Here is a 10,483-nt window from a genome sequence, read left to right on the forward strand (position 1 = left end):
CCTCAAAAGGCTACTCTTTTTATTTGAACCAGAATTTGCTTTAAATATAGAGACAAAACAATGGCATTCTAAGAAAAATAAATGAATGGCGAACCCCATCATATTCTTTCTAACTCCTGTTACTTCCCAGTAATAGCTAAGGACATATGCTGAAAATGGTGACATAGAATGCTATGTACTGAAGCATGTCCCCTCTGCTCCTGCAAACTCATATGTAGAAGCCCTAACCCCCAATGTAACTGTGTGTGGAGATAGGGTCGTTAGGGGCTGCGGGTGGCACCAGAGGAAAAGAACCTGCCTGCCGATGCAGGAGACATAAGAGACACATTTCTACCCACATGTTGGAAAGATACCCTGGAGGAGAGCATGGCAACCCACTCCAGTATCCTTGCCTGAAGAACCCCTTGGACAGAGGAGCCTGGCGGGCTACAGTCCATAGGGTTGCAGAGAGTTGGACACAACTGGAGTGTCTTAGCATCCACACATGCCATAATTACAGTTAAATGAGGTCCTAAGGGTGACTCCAAGGTATCCACTGGAAAGAGGAAGAAGAAGGAACTTACACGCCTTTCTCCCTCCCCCGCCTCCTTTCTCACTGGACAAAAGTCACTCCATAGAAACTTAATCTGCTTATATTTCTGGGATACATCACATGGCCCTTTCAGCAGCACCCAAGAAGTTACATCCCACATCCTGTGGTGTAACACTTCAAGATGATATACAAGTGTCAGGAGGAGCCTGAGAAGTAGGCATGTGGCCGGTTGGTCATGGAGGAAGCTGAGGGTAACTGAGGCAGAGGGGTGGCAGACTCGATAACTGAGCCGCAGGATGAGATGTGGGATAGGCCAGGAGCATCCGAAATGGCACATAAAACGTGTCCAACAGAGCGACTCACACAGGGTCTTTCTTGCCACCTTCAGCGATGTTCAGAAAGAGACAGATGGAATTAGTCTAGAGTGAGTAAGACTGTAAGGAGAGAGAAATGGAAACACCAATTTTCTAAGGAGAACCTATGCCAGTAGCTTGTAATTTAAGTGGAAGTCCCACAATTTGAAACCACGCAGTTGAAAAAGCCAGGCTCTTCAACAATCCTAAAATAAAACAGATTTAAGAGGGCAGCGGTGAAGCTGCAGGCCTCCCCCAAACACCTTCCAGTAATAGTTCTCTGCAGGGAGAGGAGGCTAACCTGCGGGCACTGAGGAGATGAAGAGGCCGTCCGGCCACTGAAGCCCCCTGTCTGATCGGCCTCGGAGCAGATGCCTTGAAGCTCAGAGGCAGGTGGCAGTCCCAGCACAAAGAGTAAAAGGAAACCAGGGAGCATCCTTAGGCTTAAAATCATCTGAACAGGACGCCTGCTCTTCTCACTCTCAAAGGCCATGAAGAGACCACACACCTGCCAAGAATTCTGAAGGAACTTTTTACCAAAGGAACTCCAGGCCTGATCACCAATGGTCTGTGACAATTTAACCCCTAAAAGAATCCCCAGCCCTTATCGTCCATCCTCAAGAAGTAGGCTGTAGAGGCAATGAATGACATCCTTATCAATGCCGTCCTAAATTTTGGCCTTGCAGGATAATGGACAAATGTATCATCCCAGAGAGTAGGGTCCGAGGCTGCCAGTTGACACCCAGCCAGCTAAGTGTGCTGGGGCAAGAAGGCATCGCCTATGCTACCCAGAGGATCTCATCACCACGGTGGACTGGTGTGCCTCTGATTCTCCTCTTTCCTGAATTGTAGCTTTATTGCTTTTTATTGTTTACTATTTTCTTCCCTCTCCACTACTGTACCTTGGCATGTGCAGGAGACAGACAAAACGTCATCAAGTTCATTCTTTATGGGAACTCAAGACCCTGACAAATATTTTGGGACTTTGAGTTGAAGGCTATAACTCTAAGAGATTTCAGGGATGTTGACCTATGGTTGAAAAGAAGGATGCTTATGGATGTTGTTGAACAAAGACAGATAGCAGTCTGCGTCTGTGGCAAGCATTGGTCGTTATCTATAGAACACCAACTCTTCATTCTTCCTTAGTCACAGAACTATTTTGTATGAGACAGCAAGCATTTCAAGGTGGTCCTGGGTCATTCTCCTGGCCACTGATATACTGTTTCAAAAAAAAAAAAAAAAAAAGCAGTCATTTATACTGTTTCTATGGCTTTTTAAAAAGCTTATTTTGTATTAGGGTACAGTGGCTCAGCAGTAAAGAATCTGCCTGCAATGTGGGAGCCACTGGGGTCCAATCCTTGGGTCAGGAAGATCCTCTGGAGGAGGGCATAGCAAATCACTCCAGTATTCCTGCCTGGAAAATCCCACAGACATAGAAGCCTGGTGAGCTACAGTCCATAGGATCGCAGAGAGTCAGACAGGACTGCAGTGACTCAGCACGCACATTGCTGATTAACAATGTTCTGATAGTAAACAGCAAAAGGATTTCAGGTCAGTCATACATAGACATGTATCCATTCTCTCCCAGTCTCCCCTCCCATCTGTGACATCCCTTGTATGTGTAATCTAAAAAGAAATGACACAAATGAACTTACTTACAAAACAGAGACTCACAGACTTAGAGAACAAGCTATGGTAGCCTGTACATACTGCTATATTTAAAATGAGTAATAAATAAGGAATGGGCTTCCCAGGTGACTCAAGGGTAAAAAAAAATCTGCCTGCCAAGCAGGACGTGTGGGTTCAACCCCTGGGTCAGGAAGATTCCCTGGAGGAGGAAATGGCATCCCACTCCAGTATTCTTGCCTGGAAAATCCCATGGACGGAGCAGTCTGGTGGGCTACAGCCCACGGGGTGAAGAGTTGGACATGACTTGGTGACCAAACAACAACAAAGCCACAGAGACCTACGTATGGCACACAGAACTCTGCTCAGTGCTATGTTCCTACTGCTTCTTGTTTTCCTTTCCCCTACCTCCTTTCCTGTCTGGTGTGTGCGTGTGAGGCCTAGAAGACAAACGAGCTCTCGTGTGATCTTGAGAATGAAAATCGTACCATCTAGATGGCAGAGTGGAAAAGGAAGGGAGTCTTAGTCCTTGATGGCTTCACGGAGGGACTAGATTGGTTCGTGCATTTTGGTAAATAGGGGAAATTTACGCCTATGTGATGAAACTACTGCTATTTGGGGTTGTGATGACAGGCAGATCCTCAAATGGAAAAGCATAACCAATAGAACGCTTTTGCCTACTGCTAAAAATCTCTCTGTGGTGAAGTAGAACACAACTGAAAATGCAGGAATAAAATTTTTTAAAGAATTCTTCAGAATAAGTTAGAAACCTCCCAGTGGTAAGGGGATGGGCTCCTCCCCTTGCCAAGCTGGTACTTGGTGACCAAGTGCTAAAGTAGGCATCATGTCCACATATGCGCACAGACACTCCTGTGCACCAAAAGCACTTGCAATATGTTAACACAGCACATTTCATGCAAACCCAGCATCTCCACCGTCTGTGGGGGTTTGGCTTAAAAAAATTATAATACACCACGAAAGAGAAATATATCTGAGTATTGTCAATGTCATTTATGAACTATGTAATCTCAATGACTCTTAACTTCTTTATTGAAAAGTTAGAATTAGATAAATGAACACATGTTGATACTTACATGAATAATAATTTATAATATTAAAACAAACCTGGGGTATCCACAAGACACCACAGTATCAGAGCAGCTGTCTCCCAAAAGGGACATAGTAACTACCTCTGGATTTTCTCATTTGTAAATTGGCGTTCTTCCTTCCTTCCTTTCTTTCTTTCCTTTCTTTCTTTCCTTCTTTCTCATTCATTTAATCAAACTTCATTAATCACTACTCTGTGCCAGGCACTAGAAACACACAAAAAAGAAGGCCCAGAGCCTGTCTTTGAGGAGACAGCTCACTGTCTAATGAAACTGAAAGGATAATAGACCAAAAAGACCCATAAGATAAGACTGATGACAAAAAGAAGTCAATCCCAGGTGAAGTGTTCATACAGAGAACCAAGGGGCAAATGCTGCTGGAGACTTCCAAATCTAAAAGCCACACATTCTCCAGGATCTCTCCCTTAACTCGAGAACAGCACAGAATTTAATTGCCAGATGACTCCAGCTGAAGAGAAAAATGCCATATTTGACATGCAATTGAACAGTGAAACAATTTTCTACTTCCCCACTGCTAGATTTGGACTGCAGGGAGGTCAAACCAGTCAATCCTAAAGGAAATCAACCCTGAATATTCATTGGAAGGACTGATGCTGCAGCTGAAGCTCCAATACTTTGGCCATGTGATGCGAAGCACTGACTCATTGGAAAAGACCCTGATGCTGGGTAAGACTGAGGGCAGGAGGAGAAGGGGACGACAGAGAATGAGACGGTTGGATGGCATCACTGACTCAGTGGACATGAGTTTGAGCAAACTCTGGGAGATGGTGAAGGACAGGGAGACCTAGAGTGCTGCAGTCCATGGGGTCGCAAAGAGTCAGACACAACTGAGCGACTAAACAACAACAACACTGCTAGACCTTTATTCATTTCTCCCCTGAGCGTTCTGTTCACCACAGACTGTCCAACACAGGTACAGTGTGGGTGGCAGTGAGCTGCAAGGAAGAAAGGATGGGGAATTTAAAACCTGGGAACAAGGAAAATACCAAATCTTCTAGTCCAAAGCAGTCAGTGATCCCAGTGGCTCGTCTGGCCAAGGGAACATCTTTTATGCAAAGTGCTCTCCCAAACTGCAGCAGGAAAGCTACTGAACAACAGGAAAGAATCCACCATTCTGAATGGCCTACATATGTCATTTTCCCTGCAAGAGTATGGCCTTCCCAGGTGGCGCTAGTGATACAGAACCCACCTAACAATGCAGGAGATGTGAGAGACATGGGTTCAATCCCTGGGTGGGGAAGATACCCTGGAGGAAGGAATGGCAACCAATTCTAGTATTCTTGCCTGGAGAATCCCATGGACAGAGGAACCAGGAGGGCTACAGCCCATAGGGTCGCAAGAAGTTGGACACGACTGAAGCAGCTTAGCTCACAAGCACTGGAAGACTATCTACCCGAATCCTAGATGATCGCAGCTACAGATTATCTACCAAACATGCCTATTTTAAAACCAGGGCATACAGTCATTCTAACCAAGCAGATTCTGGGAATGAGAAGAGACAAACAGAACTAAGCTGCTCTTCTTTGGACACTGACAGCAGTATCATCATGACTTCTCTCCACAGTTGAGTCCATGTTGGTTGCAATGATTGAGTCTGGCTATCTTCAGGCCTCTAAGAGAGGAAACCAAGGTCCTGACACGATGTGGTCGTTAATGAGCTCACCGTGCTGGTAATCAGAAGAGGATTACTTTGTGACCTGGTTTCAGAAGGGTGCTGCTGTTCTGTCTCCTCAAGAGATTATTCATGTCATTTCAATGATACAATTTACTCCTGGTTTTCCATTCTAGACTAATCCAAAACGGAAGGCAATGAAAGTCAAAACACTCACCAGATGAGCAATAGGGATAAGAGTCACTAATATTGATTATAACCTGGATGACAAAAAACACAGACTAGGCCAGCTAGAAGCATTTGAAGATAAGAACATAAGAAAGGTCTGGGAATCATGTGTCAACTGCCTGAATTCCTGGATGGTGGTGCCATTTCCTGTTATGGGAAAGAGTAGATGGAGGGGGCAAGAATTTATATTCCTACTTTGGCAGTATTTTGAGGACTTCTTAATATCAAGTCAAGATTTCAGGACAGTTGCAGGATATATAAATCTGAATTCCATCCCTCTCCTTTGCTTTAAATAAAACACTTAGGCTTTAAGGGTCATCAGTAGATGAATGGTACTTAAGAGCTATCAGCCAGGGTAAAGCTGTCAATAAAATAGAGAAGAACTTCTCCCACATTCACTGGGTAAAGAGTGGATCAGTCAGTAAACCAGGCTGATGAGGAGTTTGTGAGACAGATATTTTGCATTACAACAGCCTGGAAAAGACAGGGTCGAATCAAAGAAGGAGTGGTCAGTGTGCCAAAGGCTGTTGGGATCCTGTAAGATGAAGAAAGGAGTCATCATTGGCTTGGGCAAAATGTGGGTCACTGGGGACCTGGATAAGAATCGTTTCAATCGAGTGAACATAAAGTTCTTTAGAAGGAGTTAGGAAAAGAATGAAAAGTGGGAAAGAAGAGAGGGTGACTTTAACAACTAATTCAAGAAGTTTTTCCATGAGAGAGAGCAGATAAGTAAGATGGTACTTGTGAAATTTAGAAATGAGCATCAAGGGAACATGTTTTAGAGCCATGTGAAGACATGCTTTGCAGGGCAGGAATAGAGACACAGACGTAAAGAATGGACTTGTGGACACGGGGCAGTTGGGGGAAAAGATGGTGGAATCAACTGGGAGTAGCACTGACATATATATACCACCATGTATAAACCAGATAGCCAGTGGCAAGCTGCTATATAGCACAGGGAGCTCAGCTCAGGGCGCTGTGATGACCTAAAAGGGTGGACAGGGTTGGGGGGAGCTCAAGACGGGGGAGATAAATGTGTACATACAGCTGTTTAACGTTGTTGTATAGTAGAAACAAACCAGCATCATAAAGCAATTATACTCCAATTTTTTTAAGAAAGACATGCTTGCATGCCAATGGAAATAATCCAGCAAATTAGGGGGGAAAGGGGGTTGTGTTGCTGGACAAGATGGAGATGATTGCAGGAGAAAACTCATTAAGTAAATGAGAGGAGGATAAACCAAAACACAAGTGGAGGGACTGGCCTTGGACAAGAGCAGAGACACCGCATCTCAGCAGGAAAGGCAAAATGTATGGAGATAGATGCAGGAGGTTAACAGAGTTGGTGTCAGATAGATAAATTAATTTTTATTTAATTGCATTTTCTCTGTATCAAGTCTGAAGTAAAGGTGTCAATCATGGAGGAGAGATGCTAGAGATTTGAAAATAGAAGAGGAGTTAGGAAATATCCTTGGTGACTAGAAAAAAGAGTTTGTTAGGAAATTATATTAGGATTAACTGATAGTGTTGAATGTCCTTTTAAGATGTGTGGTCACTGATTTAAAGTGAACGCAAAAAGTATTTTGTGTAATTTTTTACAAGAAACTTTTGCAGGCTGTAGAAATCGGGAATGAGAAATAATTTTCTTTGCAAACCCGGCAAGTTCTAACTTCCTCACACTTTTCTCTAAATTCTGTTTGAAAACTCAAAAGTTCTTTCTTTAGCTCATCTTGATCTTCCTTCCAACCAGTCCATCCTAAAGGAAACCAGTCCTGAATGTTCATTGGAAGGACTGATGTTGAAGCTGAACCTCCGATACTTTGGCCACCTGATGCGAAGAACTGACTCATTGGAAAAGACCCTGATGCTGGGAAAGATAGAAGGCGGGAGGAGAAGGGGACGGCAGAGGATGAGGTGGTTGGATGGCATCACCGACTCAATGGACATGAGCTTGAGTAAACTCCGGGAGTTGGTGATGGACAGGGAGGCCTGGCATGATGTAGTCCATGGGGTCGCGATGAGTCAGACACAACTGAGTGACTGAACTGACTGAACTGATCTTCCTTTTACTGTATGATAGGCAGCTAAAAGGAGCCAGCTGGTACTTGCCACATTCTTCCTGATATCTTCTTATCAAATCCATAAACAGATTACACATTCTGTCTCCCATGTGACCAGGGCGACAGTTTGGCTAACCGTCCTGCCGATATGTGTACTATCAGTCTCACATGCTCCAGCCTCCAGCAGCAGTAATTCACCACTCATCCAGTCCCCACCTCAGTCCTGTGTAGGGCTTTTTGGTCCCTGTCACCACCCCTTTGCAAACCCAGTGCTCCGTGTTCTATACTTTTCACTACAGCAGCAGACTACATTTGGGTACCATTTTTTGTTTCAATTATTTATTGCTGTAAAACAAACTATCCCCAAACTTAGTGACTTCAAACAACTCTCATTATCTTTCACTATTCTGTGAGTCAAGAGCTCAGAGAAGGCACAATAGGGCTTGCTCATCTCTGCTCTGCCTGATATATGCCAGAGTTGGAATATTCTACGTGGTCTCTGGACATATCTAGCACCTCAGCTATGATGGCTCAAACATCTGAGGACTGGCTGCAACCCCTTGACTGGGGTGATATATCTGGGTCACAGTTCTCACTATTGGCTGGTCTCCTCTGTTCTCCTCCAAGATTCTCAGACCCTTTTTGTGCTCTCTCAAGTTGATCTCTCCAGAAGGTCATCTTCTGTCACTCAAGGCCCTCAACTGTGCAAAAGTAAAGCTACATGAACTTCTTTAGGCTTGGACTTGAGCTAAAACAGCATCACTTCTGCCATACTTTATTGAGTAAAGCAGGTCACGGGGTCATCCCGATTCCAAGGGAGGGATCTACATAAGTGCAAGAAGGCACAGTTTATTAGTCACAAAACTCAAAGTTAACCCCACATACTGACTTATCCTCATAAAAAGAGTGGATGGAGCCTATTCCAATTTGTAGTAGCACTTGTTCCTTCAACTTGAATAATTTCATCTTCAACAATACTTGGTCAAGTAACTCTCCTATACCACTTATCTTTCTCTACATTATAGTGTAGCTACTTGCATTCTTGTCTTATCCCATTCACTAGATTACAAGCATCTCAAGAAGAGGAAAGACTTATACTTAACTTTTTAATCCTCTGCTCCCACTTTCTGTATAAGTAGCAGTGGCTCTATCAGTGTCCCTAGAATTGGTCTTAAACAGAAGCGTGAAATTTATGAGTGGCATAAAGATCTGTTGAAGGAAGAGGCACCAGAAAACAATGATGACAGGTATTAAAGAGCTTCTGCTTTTTAACTCATGTGGCCAACCATCACCATAGCCAGTATATACTGAACACCTCTTCCTTGCAAGGCACTGTATGAAGAAGCATTATTAACCCACACCTCCATCGAAGATCACTGGGAGGCTGTGTGACTTGCCACTGGGCACTACATTATTAAACTGCAGAGAGTTATGACTAAAGCCCAGGTTTGTCTTTGCAAGGTCCCTAGTCTGTTCACCTCTTGGCACTGACTGCATCTATTACAAGGTGCTATAAAAAGCAGCTGTGCTTAGGGCCAACTTCGCGGCCCAGTGACCTGTACATGGACCCACTCACAGGAGGTCGCGGGCTTGATCTGAAGTTCCACTGCCACTGTTTGAAATTCTGAAAAATGTATCAACAGAACACCTTGTGTTTGCACTCTGCACTGGGCCCCTCACAAATGATGTCACTGGCCCTGGATGTGCTCACATGTAAAACATTCTGGAAGTTTGACTTAACCTTTCGTACAACTAGGTTTCTGTTTCACAAACATGGGGGTTGCTATATAGGCATGGTGTGGGTTCTTTGAGTTAAAAATCTACTTAATATTTTCCCCCAAAATGCTACCACAAGACATTCATTCTTTTAGATTAACAAAAGACCTCCCCCACCACAAACAGTTTTATACAGCCGATTATCTCATTTCACTCACCTTAATTACCCTTTTTATCTCTCTCCCCTTAGCCAAAGAGTTTCTAAAAACACTCTTTTAATTCCCCTTAATACTGCTACAAGGACATTCTTTAAAAAAAACTCCAAATCTCTATGTGTAAGGAGGTAAATTATTGGGTGATTATTCAGAACACAAAGGATTACTCACCATGGCCTCCTTTAAATGTACACTGAAAGCTCATTCCTTGTTTACGAGCCATTAACCACTCGAACATTACGGTGCAGAGGAAACAAACAAGAGGACTGGCGACTCCAAGGCCAAAGACAAGGAGCTGTGGGGCCCACGGCACTGATGCGGGGCAGTGACGGCAGGAAAGTGGGCCGGAGTGAGGACACGGGAGGAGAGAAGCCTCCGCATCTGCACAACCTGCAGTACCATCTTCAGCGTAGCCTTGGGTCCCCATTGAAGGAGAAGGCTAAAGCTTACATGGGCTTCCCTGGTGGCTCAGACGGTAAAGAATCTGCCTGCCATGCAGGAGACCTGGGTTCAATCCCCAGGTTGGGAAGATCCCCTGGAAAAAGGAATGGCACCCCACTCCAGCATTCTTGCCTGGGAAATTCCATGGACAGAGGAGCCTGGTGGGCTACAGTCCCTGGGGTCGCAAAGAGTCAGACCCCACTGAGTGATTAACACATAAGGCTTACACAGGTGTAGAAGAAAAAAAAAAAATTCAGAATATTTAGTGGATTATCTAGTGATTTGAACGTTTAGCTCAGCTGACTAAACAGTGGAAACTTCAGCCTGAGACAACTAAGATACGAACAAATAGACCTCTATACCTCTGCACCTGAGGCTTCCCACTCAGGGATGATTCACGATCTCTGGTGACAGGCGCTGTGCCCCCCAAAGATGGGAGAGGCTTTAGGTTCTAGGACAACAGCCTTTGTCTTCAGTGTACTCTGGGTGGGTTTTGAGGTTGGCTCCTGATTCAAACGCATAAGAGACAAAGAGGCCCAAGGCCATTGGTTTTGAATGACATGAGGAATGGTA

General features: G+C 44.3%; 1 non-coding gene across 1 annotated transcript; it reads left to right on the forward strand.

The window, feature by feature from the left end:
• Positions 1-9,926: 9,926 nt before the first annotated feature.
• On the forward strand, positions 9,927-9,998 carry TRNAG-GCC (transfer RNA glycine (anticodon GCC)). The gene has a single exon. It is a non-coding gene; the product is annotated as a tRNA-Gly (tRNA).
• The last annotated feature ends 485 nt before the right edge of the window (positions 9,999-10,483 follow it).

This window comes from Dama dama, chromosome 1, assembly GCF_033118175.1.
Source record: "Dama dama isolate Ldn47 chromosome 1, ASM3311817v1, whole genome shotgun sequence".
NCBI classification, from domain to species: domain Eukaryota; kingdom Metazoa; phylum Chordata; class Mammalia; order Artiodactyla; family Cervidae; genus Dama; species Dama dama.